The sequence below is a fragment of the Vespula pensylvanica genome, chromosome 7 (assembly GCF_014466175.1).
Source record: "Vespula pensylvanica isolate Volc-1 chromosome 7, ASM1446617v1, whole genome shotgun sequence".
Taxonomy (NCBI): domain Eukaryota; kingdom Metazoa; phylum Arthropoda; class Insecta; order Hymenoptera; family Vespidae; genus Vespula; species Vespula pensylvanica.
In genome coordinates this window covers 5,757,344-5,784,843 of record NC_057691.1, presented here as the reverse complement: position 1 = coordinate 5,784,843, position 27,500 = coordinate 5,757,344, and the positions used below count along the sequence as shown (strand labels likewise).

At 39.5% G+C, this 27,500-nt stretch overlaps 1 protein-coding gene across 8 annotated transcripts in view; it reads left to right on the top strand.

Moving 5' to 3' along the window:
• LOC122630620 (forkhead box protein P1-like) overlaps positions 1-27,500 on the top strand; it is a 319,327-nt gene that overhangs the window by 146,073 nt on the left and 145,754 nt on the right. Inside the window, exon 1 of one of the 8 annotated variants that reach the window (XM_043815321.1) lies at positions 2,849-3,041. The exons of the other annotated variants lie outside the window; for them this stretch is intronic. The gene's annotated coding sequence lies outside the window, so the exon portion shown is untranslated. Of the gene's footprint in view, positions 1-2,848; positions 3,042-27,500 lie in introns of those variants that run through there. 8 annotated transcript variants of the gene reach the window in all.

Genomic DNA, 27,500 nt, shown 5'->3' with positions numbered 1-27,500 from the left:
AGGGGTTACGGTCTCGCGGACAATGAGAACGTCCGCGTTACGCCATAAATTGATTTGCGAAAGCGTTCCTGAAAAAGCTCTCTTGCGCGGAGAGCGCAAGCTCCTCTTTTGGATCGGTTGGTGAGGAAAGGGGATGAGAGAGGGTGGAAGGGAGTCTAGGGGGAAGGGTAGGGGGAATCTGGCTTTTGAGCTTATACCGCAAAAATTACGTCGTGAGAGGGATTGTATTTATGTTACATAATTACGGCACGCGCGACCAGCGAATAAGAGGACCAGAGGTTGTCGAGAGGGTGAGGGAGGTAAAGAGTGAGAGAGAGAGAGAGAGAGAGAGAGAGAGAGAGGGAGGGAGAGAAGGAGGAAGGGAGGAATTTTCGAGGGGTAAAACGCAAGAGGGAAACCGAAGAGAACGACCTGGCTGAGGAAAAGTTTTTCGGCGGCTGGCTCGACTAGCTGGCTAATGAATAGAAATAATTCTCGCACAATTGTGCTTTTCGGTAGTTTTCAATTAACAGCTTCGCAGACTCCTACTTTCTCTCTCTCTCTCTCTCTCTCTCTCTCTCTTTCTCTCTTTCTCTCTTCTTCTCTACCCCGTTTGCTACCGTCTATCCCTTCTCTCTCTCTCTCTCTCTCTCTCTCTCTCTCTCTCTCTCTCTCTCTCTCTCTCTCTCTCTCTCTCTCTCTCTCTCTCTCTCTTACTGTCTGTCTATCTCTCTTGCTCCCTTACTCTTGCTATCGGCTATATTTTACGTGATTGCATTCGATTTTTAAGTTTTCAATTGGTAAAAACAGAAACAAAGCTATTAGATCAAGTTTGGTTATCGATTATATATCAAGAATTAAATATTATTCGTTCGATTTATATATACATACATACATACATACAACATACATACATATATATATATACATACATACATATATATATATATCCAAATCTTTTAATAGAGAGTGATTAACAAGACAACTCTTACAAAAAAAAGAAAAAAAAAAAAAAAAGAAAGAAAAGAAATATCTAAACCATAGAGATACTTTCCATCTTTCGCCGAGCGAGTTTCGTCCGACTTAATTCAAGAAATGGGAAACGTAATTGAACGAGAATGGCGAGCGTGATACTACGAAGGACGAAATCTATATCCACGGGTTCTCTTCACCGTACGAAATCCCAGGAAATAAATCGCGCTTCACCGACGGTGATCTCCCCCCGTTAATATTTGTCTCTCGACAGAGCCATTTTACAAGATGTCCTATCTCTGCTTCTAGGGTTTATACGAAAGACAGAGAGAAAAATAGAGACAAAGAGAAAGAGAGAGAGAAAGAGAGAGAGAGAGAGAGAGAGAGAGAGAGAGAGAGAAAGAAAGAAAGAGAGACACGAAGAATCGGACAAAACTAAAAAAGAGAGAAACGGTGGCTCGGACAAGGCCAACCACGATCACTGTTGAGAGTAGCGAGAAGGGAAGCAAGCATGAGAGGGCAGGAGAACTAAGGGGGTGGTAAATGGGGGCGTTGATGTCCACGCTCTGAAGAGACTTGAAAAAACGACGTGAACGAAAGAGGAAAAGAGAGAAAACGAAGGGAGTGTACGTACCGATTTCACAGCAAGCCTACCGCTAGCAACCTTCTACGTAAGAGGAGAGAGTGAAAGAGAGAGAGAGAGAGAGAGAGAGAGAGAGAGAGAGAGAGAGAGAGAGAGAGAGAGTAAAGTCGGAGGAGGAGGAGCACATGGGATACACCGGTTCTCCCGTGGGATAAAACGTGCTATCAGATGCGAAAGCCACTGCGTCGAAATGTAAAGGCTTCCTCTGACAAATCGCTTTCTATTACCGTCACCGCCGTCGTCCGCTCTTCGCCGGCCCTTTTTTATATCGACGACATTATTTCTCGAGCGGGGACACCGAACCCCGTAGGATATTTTTCGAGTATCCCCTATCTTCTATCTTTCTTTTTTTTTTCGTTCTTTCTTTGCTTGCTCGCTCGCTTTCTTTTCTTTCTTTCTTGACCCTAATTTTTTTTCTTTTTTTGTTGTTGTTGTTGTTGTTGTCGTCTTTTCTATCCTTTCGATAAACAACGTGAGATAGGTAAGAATATTTAAATTGAATTCGAAATAGGAAATTTGTGAGATCGAATAAGTCTCGATCTCGTATCGGTCCGAAAGTAAAATCTTTCGAAAGGATGTCCCTTCGTTTTCACTTGGTGGATACTACAGGTTCCCTTTTTCTTCGAAGAAGGTTAGAGAGAAGTTTCTCTCTTTCTCTTTTCTCTTTCTTTCTCTCTCTATTTTTCGTTACGTACTGTCTCGAAGCGAATACGTCACTTCTGTCACGTCTTTCGTTCCGCAAGCTCGCAATTCAGAAGAATCGCAAAGTATTTGCACAAAGGCAGGTCCGATGTCCCGAGGATTTTCAGTTGGCGTGTGTCGAGAAAGAGAAACAGAGAGAGAGAAAGAGAAAGAGAGAGAGAGAGAGAGAGAGAGAGAGAGAAAGAGAGAGAAAGGGCTAAGAGAGCAGGACGTAGTAGGTACATACGTAAACGCAAAGGATCGTGCATCGTTATTGCGCGCGGTAGAGGAGTGCGAAGAGGGTAGCCGAGGGTGAACGCGACAACATCCCCGAAAAAGAGGAAGGAAGAAGGAAAAGAGATTAAAAAAAAAAGGAAAAGAAAAAAAGAAAAAAAGAAAAGGAAAAAAAAACAGAGGAAAGAAAAAAGGAAAGGATATGATATGGAAGAAAAAGAGTTCCGCGGGCTTTCGCGAAATGGCCGCGAGAGAAGGTGGTGGTCGTGCTGTTGGTGGTGGTGGTGGTGGTGGTGGTGGTGATGGTAGTGGTGGTGGTGGTGGTGGTGGTGGTACGTCGGGTGGGCAGACGGAGAGCAGTCGGTCGGACAGACAGAGGAGACAGCAGAGAAGACAGGCAGACATGCGAGAAGGAATGAAAATAATAATACCCTAGTGTGGCCCAGGGCCATAGGTGTCAGGCCATCCGTTCACGGGATGAGGAAAGGAAAGGAAGGACAGGAGGAGAAGGAGCGTGTTGAATTTGTCATATGTAAGTTTCCCCTCTTTTCGGCTAACGCACACGCAACCTACCATCCGCTCCCACCCCCACCCCCACCCCCACCCCCTCCTCCACCTCCACCTTTCACTCCCCTCCCCATCACCTCCGTCCTCCGCACATCCCGAAAGTCGTCGTTCCTCAAGCTCGTCTCTCTCACCCTCTCTGGTGCAAAGCAGTGCAGCATCGTCGTCCTCGTGCGAGGATTATTTCAGAAAGGTGTTAGAGATCGGCGAGACGCGGACGAGATTCGGGGTTCTTTACCTCCGACGACCGACCCTCCTACATCCCACCTTCCTTCATTCTCCACCACCTTACTCTCTTTTTCTCACTTACTCTCGCTACCCTTTCCCTCACCCGGTTGCCGCGTTGCTGGATTTCTCGCACCCCGCTAGAAAACGTCTCCCGGGTATATTGAGATACTGTCACCGAATTTTCTCTTTTCTTCTCTCTCTTTCTCTCTCTCTCTCTCTCTCTCTCTTTCTTTCTCTCTCTCACTTTCTCTCGTTTCTCGTATCACGTTCAAAACCCCCTTGAAAACGTACCGTGGGCTACGGATCAGGCACGTGGCGAACTCGCCCTCCTCCTTTCATTCCACGGACGTTCAACTCTGCGTTAGGATCGTTTCGTTGTTACGATTGGCAGGAATGTATGATGAAAGAGCGAAAAAACAGGGATCCTTCACCCTCTCTTCCTCTCTGTCTCTCTCTTTCCCTTTTTCATAGACGATATTTGCTCTCGCTTGTCTCCGGCAATTTGAAATCGGCCGATAACGCAATTGTGGCTTCTCCATAAACAAGTACTAGTGAATATTATTATTTATCGTTGGCAGTTGGTTGGTAGGAGCCTTTAGTGGCGGCAGTGGTACAAGGCACTTAATCAAAAATATATTAACGTTGAACGCCGCGTCATTCGGACAGTCTGACATTTTCGATGTCGGACTCGTAGCAGCGCGAATGATTTCATCAGTGCGATATTAAGTGGGCTTTGATTTTCGATCCTCATTTTGCAAATCGTGCTCTTTGTTGCGGAACAAGCGCGCAATACTCTCGTTTTGGCGTAGAGAATGGAGAGTGGGAGGAAAACGGAGTGGGGGAGAAGGGAGCAAAGCTTGGATGGATGGAACACATACCACGTAAATGAAAATATTCTGTAACCGAAACTATCTCCCTCTCTCTCCCTGCCACCCTCTCTCTCTCTGTCTCTCTCCCTCGCCCTCCCTTCCTCCCCCCCCTCTCTCTCTCCCTCGCAATTGATGGTAGTTGTAATTTTAAACGGCGAGATTTGATCACTTTCGACTCGACCACTCATTCCGATTATATATTATCATCGTATTCATCAACATCGTCGATATTATTATTATTATTATTATTATTATTATTATTATTATTATTATTATTATTATTATTATTATTATTATTATTATTATTATTATTATTGTTATTATTATTGTTATTATTGTTGTTGTTGTTGTTGTTGTTGTTGTTGTTGTTGGTGTTGTTGTTGTTGTTGGTGTTGTTGGTGGTGTTGTTGTTATTGTTATTATTATTATTATTGTTGTTATTATTATTATTGTTATCATCACCATCACCATCATCATCATCATCATCATCATCATAATCATTGTTATCATTATTATCATTATTATCGTTTATTTTTATTGTTGTTAAGTTACTTTCTGCCCGATTCGATTGCATTGTTCTCGGTAAAAAGAGAAAGAGAAACGCATCCGAAAACGTACGGGTTAAGTTCAAGAATCAATCTCTGCCGACGGTCACCCTTTTGAAAATGTCGCATCGCGGGATTTCTCGGGTAAGCGTAAGATCGGTCCGATCGATATCGGAAACGTGTACGTTACGGACGAACGGATATACGAGAGAAGCAAACGAGAGAAGTATCTTCGAGAGTACGGTGGGACAATAATAACTTGCCTTCTATACGATTCATTAATTCTATTAATTACGGATCTCTTCTCATTTTTGTTTAATTATAGCGGCAGGCACACACAGTTTGTCGGTAGATTCGAACGGCGGGAAGGAAAAGGGGTAGGGTGGGTGAGCTAACGGGATGAGGGGGTTGAAACAGTTGGGGGGGAGGGGGAAGGGAGGTAGAGGGAATGGATGGTTTGCGCGGGAAGTCCTTTGTATTTTCGCCTCGTTGTTTAGCGAGAGGAAAAAAAATGTGGAAAAAAAAAAACACAAAAAAAAAGCTTGGCCGAGAGCGAGCGGATGCCTGTAGGTCCCGTTCAATGGGGTTAGCAACGCAAGTGCACATGCACTTGCACGCGCGCAGCCGGATACGCACAATGGGGTTGGACAAATGAAGTGGATATGACATAATGATTTCGAGTGGCCGCGCGAGGAAGCTCGTTACCAGCCGACCGGACCGCGCCAACCAGCCGGGGCTCACCTTGTTCTTCAGCGTGTGATATATTCGTGCATGTCGCGTATGTTCTGATACAAAGAGTTCTCGAGTATGAGAATCTGCACGCAATTTTGTCATATTTGAAAAAAAGGAATGAAAGGGAAAGAAAGAGAAAAAAAAAAAAAGAAACGAAGAAATCGAATTCTTTAGCTTTAGATCGTTATCGTACACTTCGAATTGGTGAGTTCCATTCGAAGATGTTATGTTTTTGTTTGTTCGCTTGTTTGTTTTTTCCCCAGGTAATTAGACATTTCGAATAATTAAAACGAGAGAATGAAGGATATATATATATATATATACATATGTGTGTGTATGTGTGTAAGTGAATTAGTCGATTTTATTTACAGATATGTTTAAGTTCGACTAATTTTCGATATCATTGATACCGTATATTTGCCCATACATATATATACTTTTTAATTTTTTTTACTTTTCTTTACTTTTGAAACAATCGTCAAATGTCCCTGTAGAAACGTAAAAATGGATAAGAATCAAGCATGGAGCGTCGTAACGCGTCTGTTGCTTTTGCCGCTCTATCGGACTACCATAATTGCACACGACCTTGCTCAATAAGCCTCGTTATGCACGTAGCACCGTATCAATCAAAGCACTGCTCCGAATGAGCGCGCAACGATATAAATTGTAAGGCTCGACCACTACGATTACGACGACAAACGATAAATGACAACAACGACGACGACGACGACGACGACGACGAGACTTTTCGTAATTCATTCTCCGATTAAACGTGATTATAAATTTTTCGATCGTCTTGTAGCTGCAGTCGTCGTTCCAACACGTTAGCAAAAATGAGAGAAAAGATCTTTGAAGAAAAAAAAGAAAGAAAGATAGAGAAAAAAGCGTTGGATCACAAACGAATTAAAAAAAAAAAAAGAAAAAAAAATGGAACGATAAAATAAAAACGATGGGAAAATATTGTAAAAGAAAATTAATATTCTTCGTAAAGGAAATCCTGTCAACGATACATTGCTATTATTATTTCCTTTTTTTTTTGTTTAACCTTTCAACTTTAGAGTTGAAGACGAAGGTACAAGCTCTTCAAACGAATCTGATTAGCGTTTAACACCAACTAACTAAAATGGAACTAGACGAATCGAAGAGAACGTCAATCCTTTCAAAAAGCAAGAGAAAAAAAAAAGAGAGAGAAAGAGAGAGAGAGAGAGAGAGAGAGAGCAAGAGAAAGAGTATCACGTAAAAGGTAACGGAGTTTCGTTCTCGGGAGTCGCGTCGATCAGGTTTGTTGGACGGTTTTTGAAACGAGAGCAGACGTTTCGTTCGGTAAAAGCGAAACGCTAATAGCAACCCTTTCTCCTGACGTAGGAGGAACCGATACGTTTGCCGTGCAAGAGGTAGAAATGTGAAGGGAAGTGGTGGCGGGAGGGGAGGAGGAGTGTAGAGGATGGAGGATAGTGGGTGGAGGGTGGAGGGTGGACTGGAGAAGCGCGTGGAAGAGGGTGGTATCGCGTTGTACAGACGGTACACAGAGCTATTATAACGGTATCGCGTCTTTCCTTCTTTTTCCTCCCTCGCGCGCGCTGCCCTTCGACGGTAAACAACAGACACAAGCCTCCCTCAGCCCCGTCCCCACCTATCACCCCTCAACCACCCCTCGCACACCCCTTGAGCAGAGCCTATATACGCGGAGTTGCCGACCCAGACTCGTTCCTCCACCCACTTCTGCAAGGCATACCACCCCTCATCAGTCGCTCTGTACAAATATACTATTGTATTGATCCTATACCTTTTCCACCAGCATCGCCACCCTCTTCCCTCTTCCTTCTACATAACCACCACCACCACCACCACCACCACCACCACCACCACCACCACCACCTCCACCCCTCTCCTTCCGCCTTCTCCTACTCTACTCTTGCAGCAACGCTCCTTTTGTTTCCAGGCTATCCTCGTTTTACATTTTAGCCGCTTCCGCGAAACAACTAATGTGCACCGAGTGTGTTGACAGTAACTGTCTCGCTATTGTTGCACTTCGCTCGTGGCTCGACGTGCCGCATAGTCTCTCTCTCTTTCTCTTTCTCTTTCTCTCTCGCTCGTTCTGCCTTTCTTCTTTTCTCTCGTTTTCTCTTTCTCACGTTCAAAAGCCATGAGGCTCTTCCGTTCGATTCTTCTTCTCCCTCGTTCACCTACGATAAACCGATTCTCGATCGTTCGTCATTCTCCTATATACTCGTCGTAAACAAACTCGATGCTCTCTTTCATAAGTCGATCTCTCCGGGAATACGACCTCGAAACTTTAACGAATATTATCTATCTGTCATTTTTTATTATTTGAAACATTTCAAATAATTACAAATCGTCCCAATTAATTTCTCTTGTAGCCTCCCTACCACCCACCTCCCTCTCTCTCTCTCTCTCTCTCTCTCTCTCTCTCTCTCTCTCTCTCTCTCTCTCTCTCTCTCTCTCTCCCTCTCTCACCACTCCTCCCATGCTATATTCGGTTTAGTAGCGTTATTCGATCAAGCGGATAGGTACATAGGTAGTTTAATTATGAATGAAAAATATATTAAAAAGATAACAAACGCGAGCTAATTTCGGTACAGATGTAATATTTCACGTTCACTTTAAATGTCCACTGAATTTCACGACGTAACATTCATTCATTTATCATATCTTCTATCCTTTAACGTTACTTGATAATCGACGAAACTTACCAAGAGATTTGCCAACGTAAATCGTAAATCTTTCTCCAAAAAAAAAAAAAAGAAAAAAGAAAAAAAGATTAATAAACAAAAATATCTGTGAATAAAAATCTTTAAAAATAATCATTAAAAATAGAGAATAAATGTACTGATACATATATCCGAAGAAAAAATATCTTTTCGTAAAAAATAAACGATTATAGTAAACTATAATATTATATTATAAATTGACGAAAAGAGTAACACGTAGTATTAGAACGTAGGTGTTAAATACGTGTTCAGTTGGCGAGAGAAATAAGCCGTTTTGTAGTTGGGTTTCATAGTTGCCCTTCCTCCTGGCCGAGCCAAGGCACGCGATGACGTGATTCTATCGATTATTAAACGAATAATATGCGGCTCCCTAGCACTGGCCCGTACCATGTTCTCATAGTCGGGCGCAACACATAGGAGCCAATTTCGGTATGCACCGTATGAGGGAGTTTATGATCGCGCGATAATCCCAGAATGTTCGGCACCGAGTGATACGATGGTGAAACGAAATATAGTTTGCCTCGTCGGGAACTAATTTCGCGGAACGTTTCGGCCGAAGAGAATTCGCCGACCGAACGAGCGTCATCCCGGCACGTCAAATTTCTAACGATAATAAGGATTTGATATTTTATTTACGGGGTTCAGCCCTAAACCATTCATAATTTTCTTCGGAAACATATCGTCGAAATATTCCTCGAATCTTCTGCGTTTATACGAAATATTCTTACATACAAATAAATGATATTTCCTTTTAATTTTTTATTTTTATTTTTTGTTACCTCTAATCGAATACTCTTCGTATATTACACATGGCGTATCGCTAATTTTTCCTTCGAAGAAAGAAGCATTCAAAAGTTTCTTCGATTTGCATGCGAAACGAAGGAAAAAATATATATATATATATATATATATATATATATATATATACATACGCGTATATACATATATTTTTTGTCTCTCTTCCTTACAATGTCGTCATTGAAATTTATTTCACACGTTTAATCGGCCATCGCACGTCCTCCACGTTTTCTAATAAAAAGAAAGAGCGTGCGTGCGTGCGTGCGTGCTCGTATACGAACGGAGATAGTCCGTCCAAGTATCGAATAAAAGAGAAAAGGTGTCCTTCTCTCTCTCTCTCTCTCTCTCTCTCTCTCTCTCTCTCTCTCTCTCTCTCTCTTTCTCTTTCTCTTTCTCTCGGAAAGGAAATTATCAAGACGATGAAATCTCATCGAGGATTTATAGACGCGTTTGGTTCTTGGTGTTACCGACTACCAATGCTTTTCTCTTCACCGGCAAATAGATATCGTAACGATCGTGACAGATCGTGAAAGGTCGAAGTAACCAACGATGCATAACGAGAAAAAAAGGATCGAGCTAACGAAGTAGCCAACTTGCCACCCGCTGCATCAACGGAGGCCAATGATGTCCACCCTCTTTCTCTCTCTTTCACACATATGCACATATACACGTGCACGAACGCACGCAAGCACGCATGCACGCACATACATACATAGTAAAATCGTGTTTGCACAACTCTTTGTTTCTGAAGTATAGATGAGGATGCGTTAGTATGTATGGGAAAACGAACGGTCAGCAACGATTCTCTTTCTCTCTCTCTCTCTCTCTCTCTCTCTCTCTCTGTCTAACTCTCTCTTTCTCTCCGGTGCTCCCTCACGAGCAATTCGGACCTAAGCTTTTTTTACGCTTGTGTTGTATGCATAATAGCGTTAGGATTCATTAGCAATCAGAGATGGACAGGAGCTCCGGCCCCGGATTGTTTACCGGACTGGTCCGTTTTCGTTCTATCTTTTTCTCTCTCTTTCTCTCTTTCTCTCTCTACATATATATATATATATATATATATATATATGTATATATCTCTCTTTCTCTCTAACTCTTCGCCTCTTACGCTCCCTCTAACTCCCTTGTCCCTTTTATCCCTTTATCCTCTACTTTTACAACTCCCCCGTAACACGAAGCACGCCTGTCTTGCCAAACGTCTGATCCTCCTCTCTGATTCAACGGAAGCGAATTCGCGTGCTTGCTTACAACAGAGAAAGAAAGTTAAACCAAACCGTGGAGTTCGAAGTGTTGCGAAAAATTTTTTCCCTCGTGACGAAATTGACTACGAAAGAGTGGGTGAAGTAGGACGGGAGGGAGGAAGGGCACGAGTGCTTGTGTTCGATTTTAAAAAAGCATAAAAAGAGGAATAGGGAAATTAAAAAAAAAAGAAAGAAAAAAAAAGGAAGGAAAAAAGAAGGAAAAAAATATAAATAAATAAAATAAAAAAGAAGAAAAAAATCAAAAAACGACCGAGGGTATTCGAGTTAGCAAAGGCGGACAATCGCAAATCGGATGCATTGCCGTGCAAGGCCAAAATAAATACTGCGATAACCCATTTTCGTGCGACGCATGCTGCCCGGCGATAGCTTGTTTGCTTTATCATTTTTTCAGGAGATTTCTGCAAAGTGTAAATACCCTGGAAAATGTAGGGAATAGAAGCGATTAAACATAGCGAGCATAAGCGCTTCGGGCTATGCTCTTTCGGTCTGTGTTTTCGACAGAGTCGACACAAGCGTTGCATCCTCGTCGGAATACTCGTTGTGTCGTCGCGCTAACTGTCGACCTCTCGTTGTTGGTCTCTCGATATCGCGAAAACATTTTTTTGCGATGATCAATAGGAAGGAGAGTCACCAAGCGAAGTTTAGAAAATATCTTGTAATCATGTTCGACGTCTATAAAAAAAAAATCGACGAAACGATTTTTGTTTATCGTTTATTTTTGCACCTTGAAAACATCAGAGTACGAACACTTTCGAGTTTGCTTCTATTTTTTTCCACCCCTTTAATTTTCCCACTCATTTCATTTTCCTTCGTTCTCTCTCTCTCTCTCTCTCTCTCTCTCTCTCTCTCTCTCTCTCTATCTATTTTTTTTTCCTTTTTTTTTTATTTCAAAATTTTTCACCAATCGCATCCATCACGCGAGAATCTACGCTATTTCGATATTTCGAAACGACAAAGTGTCGTTTATAAAGTCCAACTGCAAGCGGTTTATTGCGACATTTTTGTATCTATGTTACTTTTTTTATTTATTCATTTTTTTTCGAAAGAGAGAAGGAGAGAGAGAGAGAGAGAGAGAGAGAGAGAGAGGTAGAAAAAGAGAAAGAGGGAGATCGGTGACCGAGGCATTTTATCGTAATAACACGAAATAGAGCGATTTCACGTGGAACGCTTTTTAATATTCTCGAAAACAAACGAGACTATCCTTTGAAATACTTCCTCTTTTACGCGCCCGCGCGTGTCTTCTTTGATCTCCTTGAATGTTTTTCTTTATTTATCTTTTCATATGCGAGAGACGGTACTCGGAAATGCGACGATTTTAGCTTTCGAGTTAGTACCGAAAGAGCCAAGCCAAAATATGTACTTTGTCACGGAGGATACTGAACTTATATCTATGTTGTATTAATATAATTAATTGTGGTGTAGCAACATATATATATATATAATTTTGCAACATATATAGTATCGATAAAAATCATGTTTTATCAAAAAAGAAAAGAAGAAAAGAAGAAAGAAAGTAGACAAATAATTAAGAAAAGAAAAGAAAGAAGAAAAAGATTTCGAATGATAAAAAATGGTGTCGATCGAAGAAACGGTATATACATATTTATCAAAGATCAAGGATAAAGAAAAATTATTACAGAAATATATGTATACATATACACACATTCTAAGTATTAATAAAAAAGAATGAATAAAGAAAAAGAAAAAGAAACAAAAAGAAACAAACTTGCTAAATGAAAAATCGCTTTTGTAAGCGGTGACTTCTAACGTATTAATAAACGTAGTAGCGTGTCTTCGAGCAGTCAGGCAACGTTTTTAATGTCACAAGGTTATTACAGCTAAGCTTGAAGCTTTTAATGCGGAGTATACTTACACAAGAGTGGAAAGTAACGGCGGACAAAGAGCAAAGAACTGCGAGAAGTAGCGAGAGGTTAGCGAAGAAGAGATGAGACGTAAACCGCCATTCTCGTCGTCGTGTCGTTGTACGAACGTAAAAGCTAAGAGAAAGAGAGAGAGAAAGAGAGAGAGAGAGAGAGAGAGAGAGAGAGAGAGACAGAGAGAGAGAGAGAGAGAGAGAGAGAGAGAGTGAGATGGTGGAACAGGGTGAGGTGGACGAGGTGGAGTGAGGCGGAGGTTAATTTGAGGTAGGAAAGAAGACGCGGTAGGTAGTAGACAAGAGAGGCGGCAAGAGAGATAATTTCGTGACATTAAAAATGATATCAGAGAGGAAAATGCCGCGGGATAAGGATGGTTAGGTGGTATGCCTTTGGGGGAGGGTATGGGACGAACGGGGGATGAAACGACGAGCCGTCCGAGAAATAAGCGAGAAAGGAACGCTTGCTTGCTTGTTCGAGGAGAAGAGAAAGCATGCTATATAAACAGAACTTAGGTAAGTACATTACAAACTGTAATGGCGGATCCGAGCTGCCGAAACTCTTCGTCGACGATGTTGAGTAAAAACGTTCAGAGAGAGATAGAGAAATGGAGACAAAGATGTGTGTGTGTGTGTGTATATATAGTGTCTCTTCTCTACTATAATCAACAGCACCATAAGTAAACTCGCCCACGCTTATTATGCTATTATCATTGAAAGAGAAAATTATGGACTAACGAGCCAATAAGCGACAAGAAAATAGGTATCTTTTTTACTGATAATTTTTTTTCTCTCTCTCTTTTTTTTTTTTCTTTTTTCCTTTTCTTATTCGAATTTTTCCATCGTCCGTCCTTATTCTTTATACCCATTATTTGTTCGATTCTTATCTAAGAGGAAAAGTTTTCAAGCCGAAGGTCGAAATAATGTTGCGGTTAAATCGCACAGTTGGTAAATGAAATTGTAGCGAGATCGTCGGGATTACGAGAGGTTTATATTTTATGGCAGTCGACGACAGCGTAAAATTCATTGTCGGACAATTAGAAAGGATTCTCTTTTCTACCCTTCCCTCATCCTCTATCCACCCCACTTCACCTCACCTCACTCTCATAGCCATCTCGATCTCTGTTGTTGGCGATGAGTTTTTCCTTGGACAAAATGTGCTTCGTGTTATGGACTGTATCATTTAGAGTTCATTCGAAAGGTAAAGTGTAGAAGGAGATAGATAAATTAAATACGTGGAATGAAAGAGAAAAAGAGAGAGAGAGAGAATTTATTATAGCTGGGGTATGAAATCCTGTGAGGCAAAGTAAACACTTAACTAGTAATCGAGAAGAAGATAAAATGTGTACAACGATAATAATGAAGAATTGAAGTACGACTGTTTATATGATTAAAAATAAATGAGAGAAAGAGAAAGAGAAAGAGAAAGGGATACATACCGATAAAATATAATAATAGCTTACAGTTAAACCGAATAACCAATTTAACTCAAACACAAATCTAAAATCTACGATCTCGTATCGAAGATAAAATCATTGTCGGCACTTTGCTAATTAAACTTTAAAATTAACATTTCTTTTTTGTTGGGCTTGTTTGCCATTTTAATCTTTCTTTATTTTCCTTTTTTTCTTAATTTTTTTTTTTATTTCATATTTCTTCCTCGTAAGGTTCCTTTAAACGAGAGGAGAATATTTGATTTTTAAGAAGTTCAAAAAAAGACGAGAGAGGTTTTAATATCGGTAGAAAGTTTTCGTAGATCACGAACTTCTCTCTCTCTCTCTCTCTCTTTCTCTTTTTCTCTCTCGCAACAGAGAGGTAGCTACTTTTTTGTCGAGGGAGAAGAAGAAGGATAAAAAAAAACAAGGACAAGAACATGTGGGTGGTGAACTGTAGCAGCATGTTGCACGATCGTAAACACTTTGCATATTTCCCATTCCATTGGCAAACCCTTCGACCTACCACTTTCCCTTCGTTTCCTCTCACACTCTTTTTTTTTTCGATTCACCCCCACATCTAACCCATCTCACTCACTCTTTCATTCTTTCTCTATCTATCTATCTATGTACCTATCTATCTATCTCTTTCTCTCTTCTCTTTCTCTCTCTTTTTCTTTCCATATAGCGAGGTTTCGCAATTAGCTAAAATCGATCGTACGAAGGCACCCGATGGAACGCTATCTCGATAATCGCGGTGGGTTTTAGGGTGACGCCTATAATATTGGAGAATTTTATTCCGTTATTTCGCTGGTTATTTCACGAGTCCCAGTCTCATAGGTGCGTCGATAATTAGCAAATTTTTTAGGGATACGAAGTGCCATTCCCAAATCGTTTCGTATCGCCTACCTACCTATGTATCTACCTACCTACCTACCTGATAGTTCTTCGTGGAGTACGACGACCTTTTTTCGATGGCCCTTTTCTCTTCTTCATCTCGTAAACGTGATCGATCGATGGAGGGAATGTATCTGGAGAGCAAAGTAGAAGGGGTAATTTTAACGAATTTTAACTGAGTAACTTTTTTTTTCATACTTTTTTTTTTCTTTTTACTTCTTCTTCTTTTTCTTCTTCTTCCTTTTACAATGGTTAATTTAAGGCGGTCGGCTATTTTTTTTAGTCGTGTATTCTCGAAAAACAATGAGTTTGTCGTAGATCATGAGGATAGAAGAGGGACGATTATCGACTCTCTCTCTTTCTCTTTCTCTCTCTTTCTCTCTTCTCGAGATTTTTAATAAAAGAGGAAAGAAAGAAAAGAGAGAGAAGGAAAGAGAGAGAGAGAGAGAGAGAGAGAGAGAGAGAGAGAGAGAGAAAGTAATATGAGAAAGAATTAGCGAATAAGCGGCGCACAATGAAAACTGACTAAACTGACAATAATAATTCCATTAATTTTCGGAGTCGCCGCGAAAGTTCGGGGCCACTTCAGGAATTGTGCGGTGAGAAAGCTTGCCTTCATAAAACGAAAAGGAAAAGTAGCTTGAGGAGGAGACAAGAGAGAGAGAGAGAGAGAGAGAGAGAGGGAGAGAGAAAGAGAGCCGTAGTGGTAAAGTTTAGGCGCGGCCGGTTCATTAAGAAAGAAAAGCTCGTTGCTTAACAGTTGAAGGGTGGAATGGTCCCTTTTTTTCTGCAAAATTATATCTATATATATACACATGCCTTTGAATATAAATTAATATAACATAGCAATAATTAAACCATATACATTATGCAAACGAATTAATATGAAGCAAGATAATTACAGATATTAATAAGAATGAATTACATGAATATATACACGTGTGTATGTTATATATATATATATATATATATATATATATATATATCGTATATTCTTAATCGTAATCATTAATACATGATAAAATTATTATAAATCATCGATTAGATCTCTTACTTAATTTCAATGACTTAATTAAACGCGAACGTAATAGAAAATAAAAGTTGAAATGGAACGTTCTCCTTTTATCCCTTATCTTCGAATTTCAAAGCATTTTTAAAGCAACGATTCCGAGAAGAGCGTTCACGTAAATATTTCTTCTTCTTGGTGAAATGAGAGAGAGAAAGAGAGAGAGAGAGAGATAGAATGATGGGACGGGAAGGAGGAGGGGGATGAGAAGTTGGTTCGAAAAACACGGAAGGAATATCCGCGATATTAGTCGGTGTTATACTTCTGCCCGTTATATTTGATCGGGTCGTTCGTGTAAGAACACTCCCGAAGCTTCCCTTCTTCTCCTTCTTCTTCTTCTTCTACTACTACTTCTACTTCTTCCACCCTTCTCTACGAAGCTACTGGCTCATCCTGGTTCTCCCTTCCGCAGCGAGTCTCTGCAGCGAAATGTTGGTTAAATAATATCCGCGCTTCCAACCGTAATTATCTCGCTCTCAGATTTTCTGCCTTGCGGGGTTAGAAAGAGAGGGTGAAGGGAAAAGAGAAAGAGAAAGAGAAAGAAAGAGAGAGAGAGAGAGAGAGAGAGAGAGAGCAAGAGAGAAAGTGGTGCTGCTTCTATTGCTGTTACTGCTACTACTTGCTGCTAACTCGAAAGGGACTCGTGAGAAAGAGAAAGATAAAGATAGAGACAGAAAGAGAGAGAATAAGAGTAAGAGAGAGAGAGAAAGAGAGAGAGAGAGAGAGAGGTAAAGGAGGGTTGGTAGGAAAAGGGGTGGCACGAGGAGAGAGACGAGACTTGGAGATTGAAGGAAAAGGCGAGAGTTCGTGGGGATTAGAGAGATAGCGCTTGATATTCCACCGTTGCGGATATATTCAGACCTTTCGAAGGTCGAACGACTCGTAACATTTATTATTCAGATTATCGGCTGTACATCGCGTTCGAGCTAGGCCAAGATTTATGCGGCATCGCGTGTCTTCTCCTCTTCGTCGTTTGAGAAACTGCCAAACCGTTTCTTCGACATTATAATGTGAATTTCTTTTTCTTTTTCTTTTTTTTTCATCTTTGTTCTTTCTTTTTTTTTTCTTTTCTTGTTTTCTTTTTCTTTTTTTCTTTTCTTCTTTACTTTTCCTCCCCTTAAGAGGACAGATATTCTACGAATAATTTTTTTATCTTTCTTCTTTTTTTTTTTTTCATTCTACCAATTAAGTTCAATACTGCCTTCGCTGGCCCTTTCTTTTTTTTTTTCTTTTAGTTCGGCGAAGATTTTTTTTTTGTATTCTTTTTTCTTTTTGTTTTGTTCTCTTTTCTACGGATGATCGCGAAAAATAGAATCTAGATGCCGGAATGATTTGATAACATTACGTTTTACATCGATTATAGCTTTGTTCAAACGTTTATTTGATATTTGACACGTATTTATCTCTGAGAATAAATACAGTTTACTTACGTTCTCATATCAGTTTTTGTTAACGTAATTTTAAAGTGTGCAACGATGATTATTCTGTCAATATGAAAAATTGATCGTACGAAAGTGCATATTCAAAAAGAGTCGACGTTATCTAGAACTATTTTAGACGCACTTAAAGAATAAAGAAAAAAAAAAAAAAGAAAATTTTAACGATCCTGCATGATTTAAAGGGGAAAAAAAAAAAAAAAAAAAAGAAATACAATCAAAGAAAAGAGTTTCATGGGTATGTAAACAATGATCGACTTCGTCTCTGTCCCGAGTTATCTTTAGAAATGAAATAACGAAAGAACTTTTCTTCTCTTCGAAAGAAAAGAAGAAAAGAAGAAGAAGAAGAAAAAGAGAAAAGAAAAAAAAAAAGAAGAAAAAAGAAATGGATGCGGAATGTTATCTCCTGTGTGTTTGTAATGCGGCGAACGAAAGAAGTAGAATAAAAAAATGAAGAAAAAAGAAGAATGAAAGAAAGAAAGAAAGAAAGAAAGAAAGAAAGAGAAAAAAAAGAAGCTAACAATAAGTCGAAACACAGTGAAAGGAAGAAGAGCGTATATTTGATGAATAATTCATCGATCGCGAAGGATATTAGCGAGTAAGAGGTAGAGAAAGAGAAAGAGAGAAAGAGAGATAGAAAGATAGAAAGAAAGGGAGAATGCGCGCGCGTGCACACGGCGAGCCACGAGCCGAGCAGTAGTAACATGTAAATGAAGCGATAAATTTTGCATGGACAGCTTGCGAAGAGTTTGGGCCGATAACCCCAATTTGACCAGCGTCCTCCATTTTGCCGAATTCTCTTTATCTATGTTTTTTTCTCCCTCTTACTCTCTCTCCTTCTCTCTTTCTCTCTCTCTCTATCTCTATCTCTGTCTCTTTATTTTTCTTTTTCTTTTTTCTTTTTTGTTATTGTTTCTTCTTTTTTTGTTTTTATTATTACTTTTAATATTTTTTCTTTTTCAATCTTTTCTATCCTTTTTTGTTTCTTCTCTCTCTCTCTCTCTCTCTCTCTCTCTCTCTCTCTCTCTCTCGCACTCGCTTCTTCTTTATTGTTTTATTCTTCGTACTTCGTCGAGAACCAACTTGCCGCTCGTTAGCCCTTTGCCCGTTCGATCGTAACTTCGTATATCGAAAACTAACGTACAGTTCAAAAACGATCGAACGGAGAGTACAACGGACATTGATAAAATAATAAAAAAAAGAAGGAGAAGAAATAAACATAACAAAATAAAATAAAGATAACAAATATTTCATAAAATCATAATCGTTTCTTTTTCACGATCGAACTTCTGACTTTTCCTAACGCAAAAACAAGAAACATATGTGATACATATCAATATGAAAATTCTTAATACTTTCTTTATTAATTTCGACGATTAATTTTGATATGAATCGTTAAGATCATCGTTCATTGCTAATAGACGAACCATTAATAATACTTACATATATCCATACATGTATACCATTCTATAAATTTTCCAAATGCTATTTTAGCGACATATCGAACATATTCTCAGCGTAATATAATATTAATATAAAATATTAATATATAACGTTTCCTATCTTAACGTTTATCTTACAAAACGTTGTACCGAATCTCTCGTCACGTGACAACATCGTAGAGGAGGAAGAAGAGGAGAAGAATTTCCGCTTTACGATCGCTCCAAGGGGATACTTTTCCTCGTGATTTGCCCGTTTAGCCGTTCGAGTTTCAGAGAAAGTTTCATTCTGGCTGGAGGCTTATCCGGCGAGAAGATCGACCGGCCGAGATCCCAGCCCTTTTCGGAAAGCAAGCGGTTCTTCGAACGGCCCTCGACGCCAGCCACCAACCCCTTTTTCTCTTAGCGACCGCCGATTCACGTTAAAGGAGGGTTTGAGGGTGGTTAGGAAAGGCTATGGGGGGGGGATAGAGGTTGAGTTGGATGGGTGGTGTGGCGGGTGAGATGGGTGTGGGTGAGGGGGTGAGGGTAGAAAAAGAGCTATGAGAGAGGGGTGGGGGTAATGGCACCGCGTTGCGGTTTTAAGCTTTTACGACCGAATTACGACTTTTCAACTATTTTTACGAGAGTTGTTTCAATTATTTCACCAATTTGCAATTAAGACCGGCCGACACTGCCGCCGTCTCGCTACTTTCTACCCCTTTTTGCCTGCTACCCCCTTTCCTGTATATCTATATGCATATGTGTGTGTGTGTCTCTGTGTGTGTGTGTGTGTGTGTCTGTATATATACATAAACCCCTTGGCTAACCCGGTAAGAGCGCATTCGGTAAAGTTGGTGGTTCTTAAGGGTTGGCATCTATCCGTTGCTTTATGAGGATGATAATTTCGCGATTAGTCAATTAAAGTTGAAAAACATTGGAACGTTATGTATTCTTTAGATTCGAATAATCTCTCATCGGTTCGATTTAAATATATCCACTTACTCTGAAGGATGTATCTGATCGATAATAATTTTCTTTCGTGGTTTCCTTTCCTTTCTTCTATTCTCTTTTACAAATTAATCAACGACGGATTATTGGATGGATTTATTCATTGATTACGTCGTTTCGATAATATTATCACGTAAAACTTCGTCTTAATATTAGTGCTATTGTAACGAGTAGGTATATTCTTACTGTTAACCTAACACCTGGTCAAAAGAGAAAGAGAAAGAGAGAGTGCCAGCAAGAGGTCAGTATTTGCTTCGCACGGAACGATGAGTTCCTTGCTATGTCCGTGGTTGGTTCCTTGGAAAGTAAGGGCTCCGACTGAAGGAGATATACATACGATAGTAGTAGTATTAGTAATACTAGTAGTAGTACAGTCAGGGGTGTGGGAGATTCGAACTGCCAGGTCGAAGGAACGAACCGGTGGCGCGGAATAACGGTAAGTCTAGTGTTTATTTGATGGCCCGTAATCACGCTATTTTGTCATCAACGGTAGGCCTCCTTCCGAGGCGATGTAGAGCTTCGCCGGGGGTGCTTTTGCACTTGTACTCGCCCTAACTCAACTCGCAACGTTGTGTTTTCTACGTTACCTCCCTCATACCTTAACTTACTCCTCTCTTAGTCTCCCGAGCTCACTCACGTGAAGGAGAAACTAATTCGAAGGCTTTGCCGCAGTCCTGGGCGCATCTTACTTCCGGTGCACTACCCTGAAACACAAGTAGAACATGCACGCATACCAATCAAATCTTCGACCTCGCTTTCTCTTTCTCACTTTTATACCTTTCATACTCTTTCTATTCTTCTTTTCTTTCATCTTTCTTTCTTTCTTTTCTTTTTTTTTTTTTTTTTTTTTTTATTATATATTTTTAAATCTTGTACGTGTTACGTACATATATATTTCTTTTTCTTTTTTTTTTATATTCTCGATAGACGACTTAATAATAACGAATTAGGGATTTTAAATAAGTAGAAAATATGACTCGTTTGAAACAACTTTATTTATCGTTGAATATTTGGCCACTCGTTAATGCAACTTTTCCTTTATATATATATATATATAAACGTAATAATTATTTACTTTCTATCTCTAAAAACTTTGTGCATATAAATAATACGTTTACATAAAACAATATATATATATATATATATATATATATATATAAGTAAACGTATCCTTGATAATTCCTTTTTTCTCCGTAAACACGAAGGACGTAAATGCTGTTGTATTCTTCCAGCGTGTAAATACAGACACACGCGAAAGAAACGTAAACGATAATAAAGAGAAGGAAGATAGTACGATTCGTAGGGCGTATTGTTTACGCTGTTCTACTCTCTCTCTCTCTCTCTCTCTCCCTCTTTCTCATGTTCGCGTGGGAGGACGAAAGTGGAGCTAATTAGATAGCGCTTACCGAGCGATCGTACAAAGTAGGGAAAAAGAAAAGAAAAAAATGTAGGGAGGATAGAGATAGATGCGAGTGTTGGATACGCGGCGTATAAAGAAAAGCGATGGTATGAACGAAGGAAGGGTAGAAGGAGGGCATCATGGAGGGAGAAAAGGAAAGAGAAAAAAGAAGAAAAAAAAAAGAACAGAAAAGGAAAGGAAAGGAGGAAAAAAAAACCGCGTGATGGAGTCTCGTTTATGCGGCGTATAACGTGCCGGACCGCCGTATTACTTCCAATGCATAATTGCGCCACGTAATAGCGTCTACCAACAAATATGCCTGCAATTACCCCTTTCTCCCTAACACACCCCGTCTATATTTCTTTTTTTTTTCTTTCTTTCTTTCTTTCTTCCTTCCTCTTTCCTTCTTCCTCTTTCTCCTCTCTCCTTTCTCTTAGGTTACCTACTACCGATCGGTAAACTTCGCGCATTTTCATTTATTCCAACGCGATAGATCCACCACGTGTTCTTTCTTCCCTCATAGAAACATTCTCTAAGAATATCTTTGCAAATAGATTCTTTTCGATTTTATTTACGTTTCGTCATTTTCTTCCTTTCCTTTTTCTTTTTTTGTTTTTTCGTTTTTTCTTTTTTTTTTTTTATGGAAGAAGAATCTATGTCGATTCTGTTGGTTGCATTTTTACGATCCAAGTACGTCGATTAATCTAAAAAGGTATTGATAAAGGGAATAAGTATATTTGAAATTGTAAAATGGATTACATTAAAGGAAACATTTAAATGTTAATCGAATAATTTTTAATGAATAATACGATATTTTTGTTTCGATTGTTATCACAAAGTCGTTTGTAATCCTAAATCGATAAGATTTGAATTCTCCGATTGAAGCTGGTAATATATGATTATAAAAAAAGAATATAAAACTCGACATATATTAATTTAATTTATTTCAAATAATAATTCTAATATGTTAGTAATAAAAGAATAAAGACATTAATACTGAGAGGGAAGGATATTAGTCGTATAACGTGCGTGCGACGTTACGTTACGTTCTTATACGCTCGTTAACGAGAAAAGAAAAATTTGCGAATGTCCGTCAAGGTTGAAACATAAACGCGTGTCATGCATAATCAAGAACGTCAGCTTAGAAACTGCTAAATTAATCGATGTTTTCCCCGTAGAGAAGGGAAAACGAGCATTTCATAAAAATTACCATTGCCTTCCTTCTTCAGAAGGAGAAGGAGAAAGAGGAGAAGAAGGAGGAGGGGGGAGAAGGAGGAGGAGAAGGAGGAGGGTCGTTTTAAAATGTAAATAAGAGTAGGTACGTGTTAGTCGTCATAAATGGGTGTCAAAATGCAAATCACACGATTTGTCCCGCTTATCGTATCTAATAAGTTGTAAGCAGGCCACGCGTCGACATTCGGGGAAAGGTCAGTTCCTCGATAGGAACACCGAATGGGAATGTGACTTTCTGCGTATTCGTGTCGTAAAAATACAACATTAGATAAATATTATACGATTGTATAACATCGGCGTTATACGTGTATGCAACATATATATATATATATATATATATATATATATATATATATATTGTTTCAATATTCCTGTTTCACGTATTATCATTTAATATCAATCTAATAATTCGTCTTTCGATAGTTTCTCGATGGAACCTTATCGATTTTCCATGTTAATGCGTTACTATGTCACAAATCTGTCTCTATTTAACTCATCAGATGGTATGTCTGTTTCTCTCTCTTTTCCTCTCTCCGTTTGTCTGAATGTCTATCTGTCTGTCTGTCTGTCTGTCTGTCTGTCTGTCTGCCTGTCTGTCTGTCTGAGGTTCTCTAAACACAAATGATCATTTATAATTTCGTCCGTCTTAGAGTTCGATTAAAATATTTCCCCGATCGATCGATCGATCGATTCACCCTCTCGAATACCTTAATAAAAGCTTTCCATTTTATCGCACCCTCACGATTCTTGATATCCGCACGCGAATTCAAGAGACGGATAGCCTAGACTCGGTAGCTTGCGGTAGCCCATGGATATAACGCGGATCATAATAATTACCGAAACTTAGCTCAAAGCTGGCGCATCCCTAGTTGTTCTCGCTAGGGTTTATGGGTTATGCTCGTTAAGGAGGGGTAAAGGGTGGGACGCTAGTCGAGCGGAGGTAAGACGGTTAGATAGAGAGAGAGATAGGAAGAGATTAGGCCGTCGTCTTCGTGTCAGACACGTTCGACTTCTCTCACACCCACCAAAGGTATTTTCCACCTTGAATTTCCTTGCCAGTTAGCTAGCTAATGCTTCGATCAGTCTCCCCTTCTCTCTCTTTCTCACTCTATCCCTCTATCTATCTATCTATCTATCTATCTATCTATCTATCTATCTATCTATCTATCTATCTATCTATCTATCTATCTATCTATCTATCTATCTATCTATCTATCTATCTAATCTATCTATCTATCTATCTATCTATCTATCTTTCTCTGCAAGTTTAACTATCTTTCTCTCTCTTTCTCTCTCCCATCACTCGATTCACGACCCTTCTCCTTCGATGCACCGCGAAAAGAGAGACGTTCGCCTCGGCTCGGCAAACTTGTACAAAACTTCGATGCCGGAACTCGTCGGAATAGAACGGAACGGAACGGAACCGTCTCGAGACCGCTTTATACTCTTCACCGCTTGGCTGGCTTGGCCCGCTTGCCTCGCACGCTGATCCGTATCGCCTAAACGAGGTTCGGCAACGGCGCTTAGCTCAGGGGCCGCCTGGAGAAAAGAGTTTCATTAAAATCGGGTAATGAGGCGGCCGCGCGGTCCCACTACGACTCTACCATCACTAATACTAACACTACTACTATTCTACTGCTTCTGCTACTGCTACTACTATTACTACTCCAACTGTTACTTTTACTACTACTACTATTACTACTACTACTACTACTACTGCTGCTGCTGCTACTGCTACTGCTCCCCGAGTCATGTTACTAACTCGTCGAATTTTCATGGTTCACGTTCGTCAAGTTGTCAAGCCTTACTTAGATATTTTAGGTGGCGAGTTCGATCGACCCTATTGCTAAATAATTTTTCTTCTTTTCTTTTCGTTGTCTTTTCGTTGTTTTTCTGTTTCTTTTTTTTTTTTTTTTTTCTTAAAATTAATTTCAATTTCAATCGCTAACAATTAATAGGAATAAATTTTCCCTGTTATTATCGCATGTCCCGAGTTATTCAGGGAAAATTTTGTCTACGTTGGTTATGTCGTTTGATCGTAACTTTCTCAAATATCTCGTTATTACAACGTTTTACGCAAATCCAAATTCATCGTTGGTAGTAAGTAGTGGGAGAAAAAATGAAACGAAAAAAAGTGAAAGTCGTAGATAAATGAGTTCGATAAAATGCAATATATCGATGTTAATTATTAATAAATTTCGATTTAATAAAGATCAATGTATCGTAAATTTTATTACATATATACACGAAGCAAAACCATCGGTAATAATATTGTATCTCGTGATAAAAACACATGAACTATGTCGAATTGGGGTGGCTTTAAATCGAGCGGCAAGTAACCGAAATGAACCAAGAGGGCATCTTCAATAACTCATACATTCACGTCTTGCTACCTAGAGAGCAAGATAGAAGATATGGTCGCGAGAAAGAAACGAGTCTCTTGTTAGAATCCTCTTCTACTTCCTCCTCTTCCTTCTCCTCTTCCTTCTCCACTCCTTTTCCCTGTATGTCTCTACGACGAACGAGGCAACTACGGTTACACTTGAACGTTGTTAACCGCAATACGACGAGAGTGAGACAAGGAGATCGTTTCAACCCTCTTGTCGTTTCTACTATCCTTTTCTACGAGGACAGTACGCTGCCTGGTGTTATTCCGCACTAACCAAAATTTATATACAAAGTATCTTCGCTGACCATACCCCTCTACCTACCTACCATCGGCGAATAAGTAAAACAGTAAACCGAGTTTCGAAAGCGAACAGTTTCAGTTCAGGAAGGAAGGAAGGAAGGAAGGAAGGAAGGAAGGAAGGATGGAAGGAAGGAAGGAAGGAAGGACACAATGACTGTGGTTTAACGTCGTAAATTTTACTCCTACAAATATGTCCAACAATTTTTCTCTCTTTCACTCTTTTTCCTTCTCTTCATTTACTTATTTACTCGTTCGCTGTCCAATCTTCATTTATCATTTATCCTTCCATTTTCTTATTTATCTTTCTAAAAAAAAAAAAAAAAAAAATTGTTTGGAAATTTTTCTATTGATACAAACTGGTATAAAGTGGTTCGATAATAGCCGATAATTCTTCGATAGGCGTGTAAAAAATGAAAGTTCGTACGACAGTAGCTTACTACCCCTCTCCCTCATCAACCCTTCTCCTACTCACTCGACTATCCCGATAAAACGACGAATCCTTTATTGGGATTCGAATAATCCAAGCTTCCTTTCGAATCTCGTCCGATATTCGATGGCTTTTCTCCACGCGCAATATATTTGAAAGAAATCAAGATCGTGGCTATCAGACGTTGGCTTTTTAGCTAACGTCCCCGAAAGATAAGTTATTGGCGTTGGAATAGAACCTTTACTCTTTCTCTTTCTCTTTTTCTCTCCTCGTATGTACAATCGTGCGATACACAATTCAACCGAGCTGGTTCATAGCGTTTAGGCGAATTACGCGGTAAATTTTACGCGATATCGAATAGCCACGTTCCATCTTTTGGTGCATATATATGCATATATACATATACACATACATATATATATATATACACACACACGATATATTGTAACGAAGTATGTATATATATCGAAGCAGCCAGAGTGGGCCGGGCTATAAAGCATAACGTCGAGGAAGAGGGAGGAAAAGGAGGAGGAAAAGAGGTAGAGGAGGGAGGGTAAGAGGGAGGGTGGGAGAGAGGAGGTAGAGCCGCTTGCATCGGGTCAGATTTAATACTAGAAATGGGAGGGTGTGGCGTGGACTTCGAGCCGGACTCAAACGTATCGTGCGCATATGTAGTTATTTCGACTATAGTACATTCCTTTTCAAAAGCTCCCTTGGGATCTCATACTTCTCGAGAAAGTTTGATCTATGTTGGCCTATTATATACAAACGATCCTTTCTAACCACTTTAATTTATTATAAGTGAAGAATATTGTTGCAATCCTTTTGAAAACGATAGATATACGTATATATGACTTTTTACTTATCTTCTTTTTTCTATTTCTTTTCTTTTTTTCTTTTTTGTATTGCATATTTTCGTCGTGAAATATTTTGCAAGTATTTCTTCATTTTCTTTTTTCAAAGTTTTTGATTATTCATTATACGGTATGTTATATAGTTATAGAGAATATTTGGAGTATGAAATGAAATATGTATATGTATATATATATATATATATAGTTATCGTTCGTATCTCGAATTCGTTCGATTGAAATCGTTAATGTAATAAATGTGATTATTTATACGGTTAATTCGTGTCATTTCTTTCGTACGTCCAGTTTCTTGGTTTTGTCTAGAAGTGTACGAATCGTCCGCATAGGGAAACTCTCGGCACGGCACTCATTGTAGATGTAACCGCTTAGTATACGGTGGTTGCATGCGGACGGCCAATGCCATCCGCTAAATGCAATAAACACGGAATCTCGCAATTCGCCGCGCTGTGCTTGCCGTTAACTTTAGCTGCCTCGTTCTTCCAACTCGAGACGCGACCACGACCGTTTCCTTCTCTTTCCTCGAGACTCGAAGAAAACTTTCCAATGGGTTTCTATACGTTTCTTATCAACCTTAACAATCTAACGGCCCCGTAGCTTGATTCTTCTTTCCGAGTGCTTGCTACATTCTTTTTTTCTCATTTTTTCTCTTTTTTTTTTGTTCGTATTTTGTTCACTTTTTGTGTGTTTTTTTTTTTTTTTTTAAGTAGAAAGGAGGCGAGAGAAGAAAATTAGTACACGCAGTTTCTTCCTCTTCTTTTTTTCTTCTAAGCCTTGTCTTTTCTTTTCTTTTCCTTTTTCCTTCTTTCTTTCTCCTTAAGATCGATCGATCGATCGATCGACAACTGGAGCTCGATAAATCTATGCGACTTGTCGCACGTTAGACGTGTCACTTCATACTGCATTCGAGTATCTTTCTTTCGTATTACTTACGTATTCGTATATCTCGTCGAGTTTGAATTTTTGTAGTATTTTTTATTACGATAAAGTAAAACGATGCATGGAACTCTTGGTTATTATAACGATTTTAATTAAAACGGTATTACTTACGTGTCTATCGTTACACGTAATGGAGAAGAAACGTTAAAAATAATTTTGATATCTTATAGAATTTCATTCGATATTTAAGCGACGAGAAAGAATGGGAACGTAAGGGATGTAGGTGGGGGTGGGGAATGAATAAGAGAAGTAGAAATGGCGAAGTGGTTGGAATCGTTTTGGTTAACGCGAGAAATCGGATGTTCTCGCGGGTTAACAAGAACACCGGTTGGTAGCTCTTGTTCCGATGTGTGTCGTTAGTATTTAGTGTTTAGTTAACATCGGGGACGGAGAAGCCGCCAGTGTTTGTAATTGGTACAGTTTAGCAGCGACGAAAGCGATTGTGTACCTCGCAGATTTCAGGCAGATTCCCGAAAGACGAGTAACCCGACCGAGCTGCTTTTGTCGTTTATCCGACATCGCGACACCCGCTACAACGAGACATTTTCAAATCTGCGCGGGAAAAGCT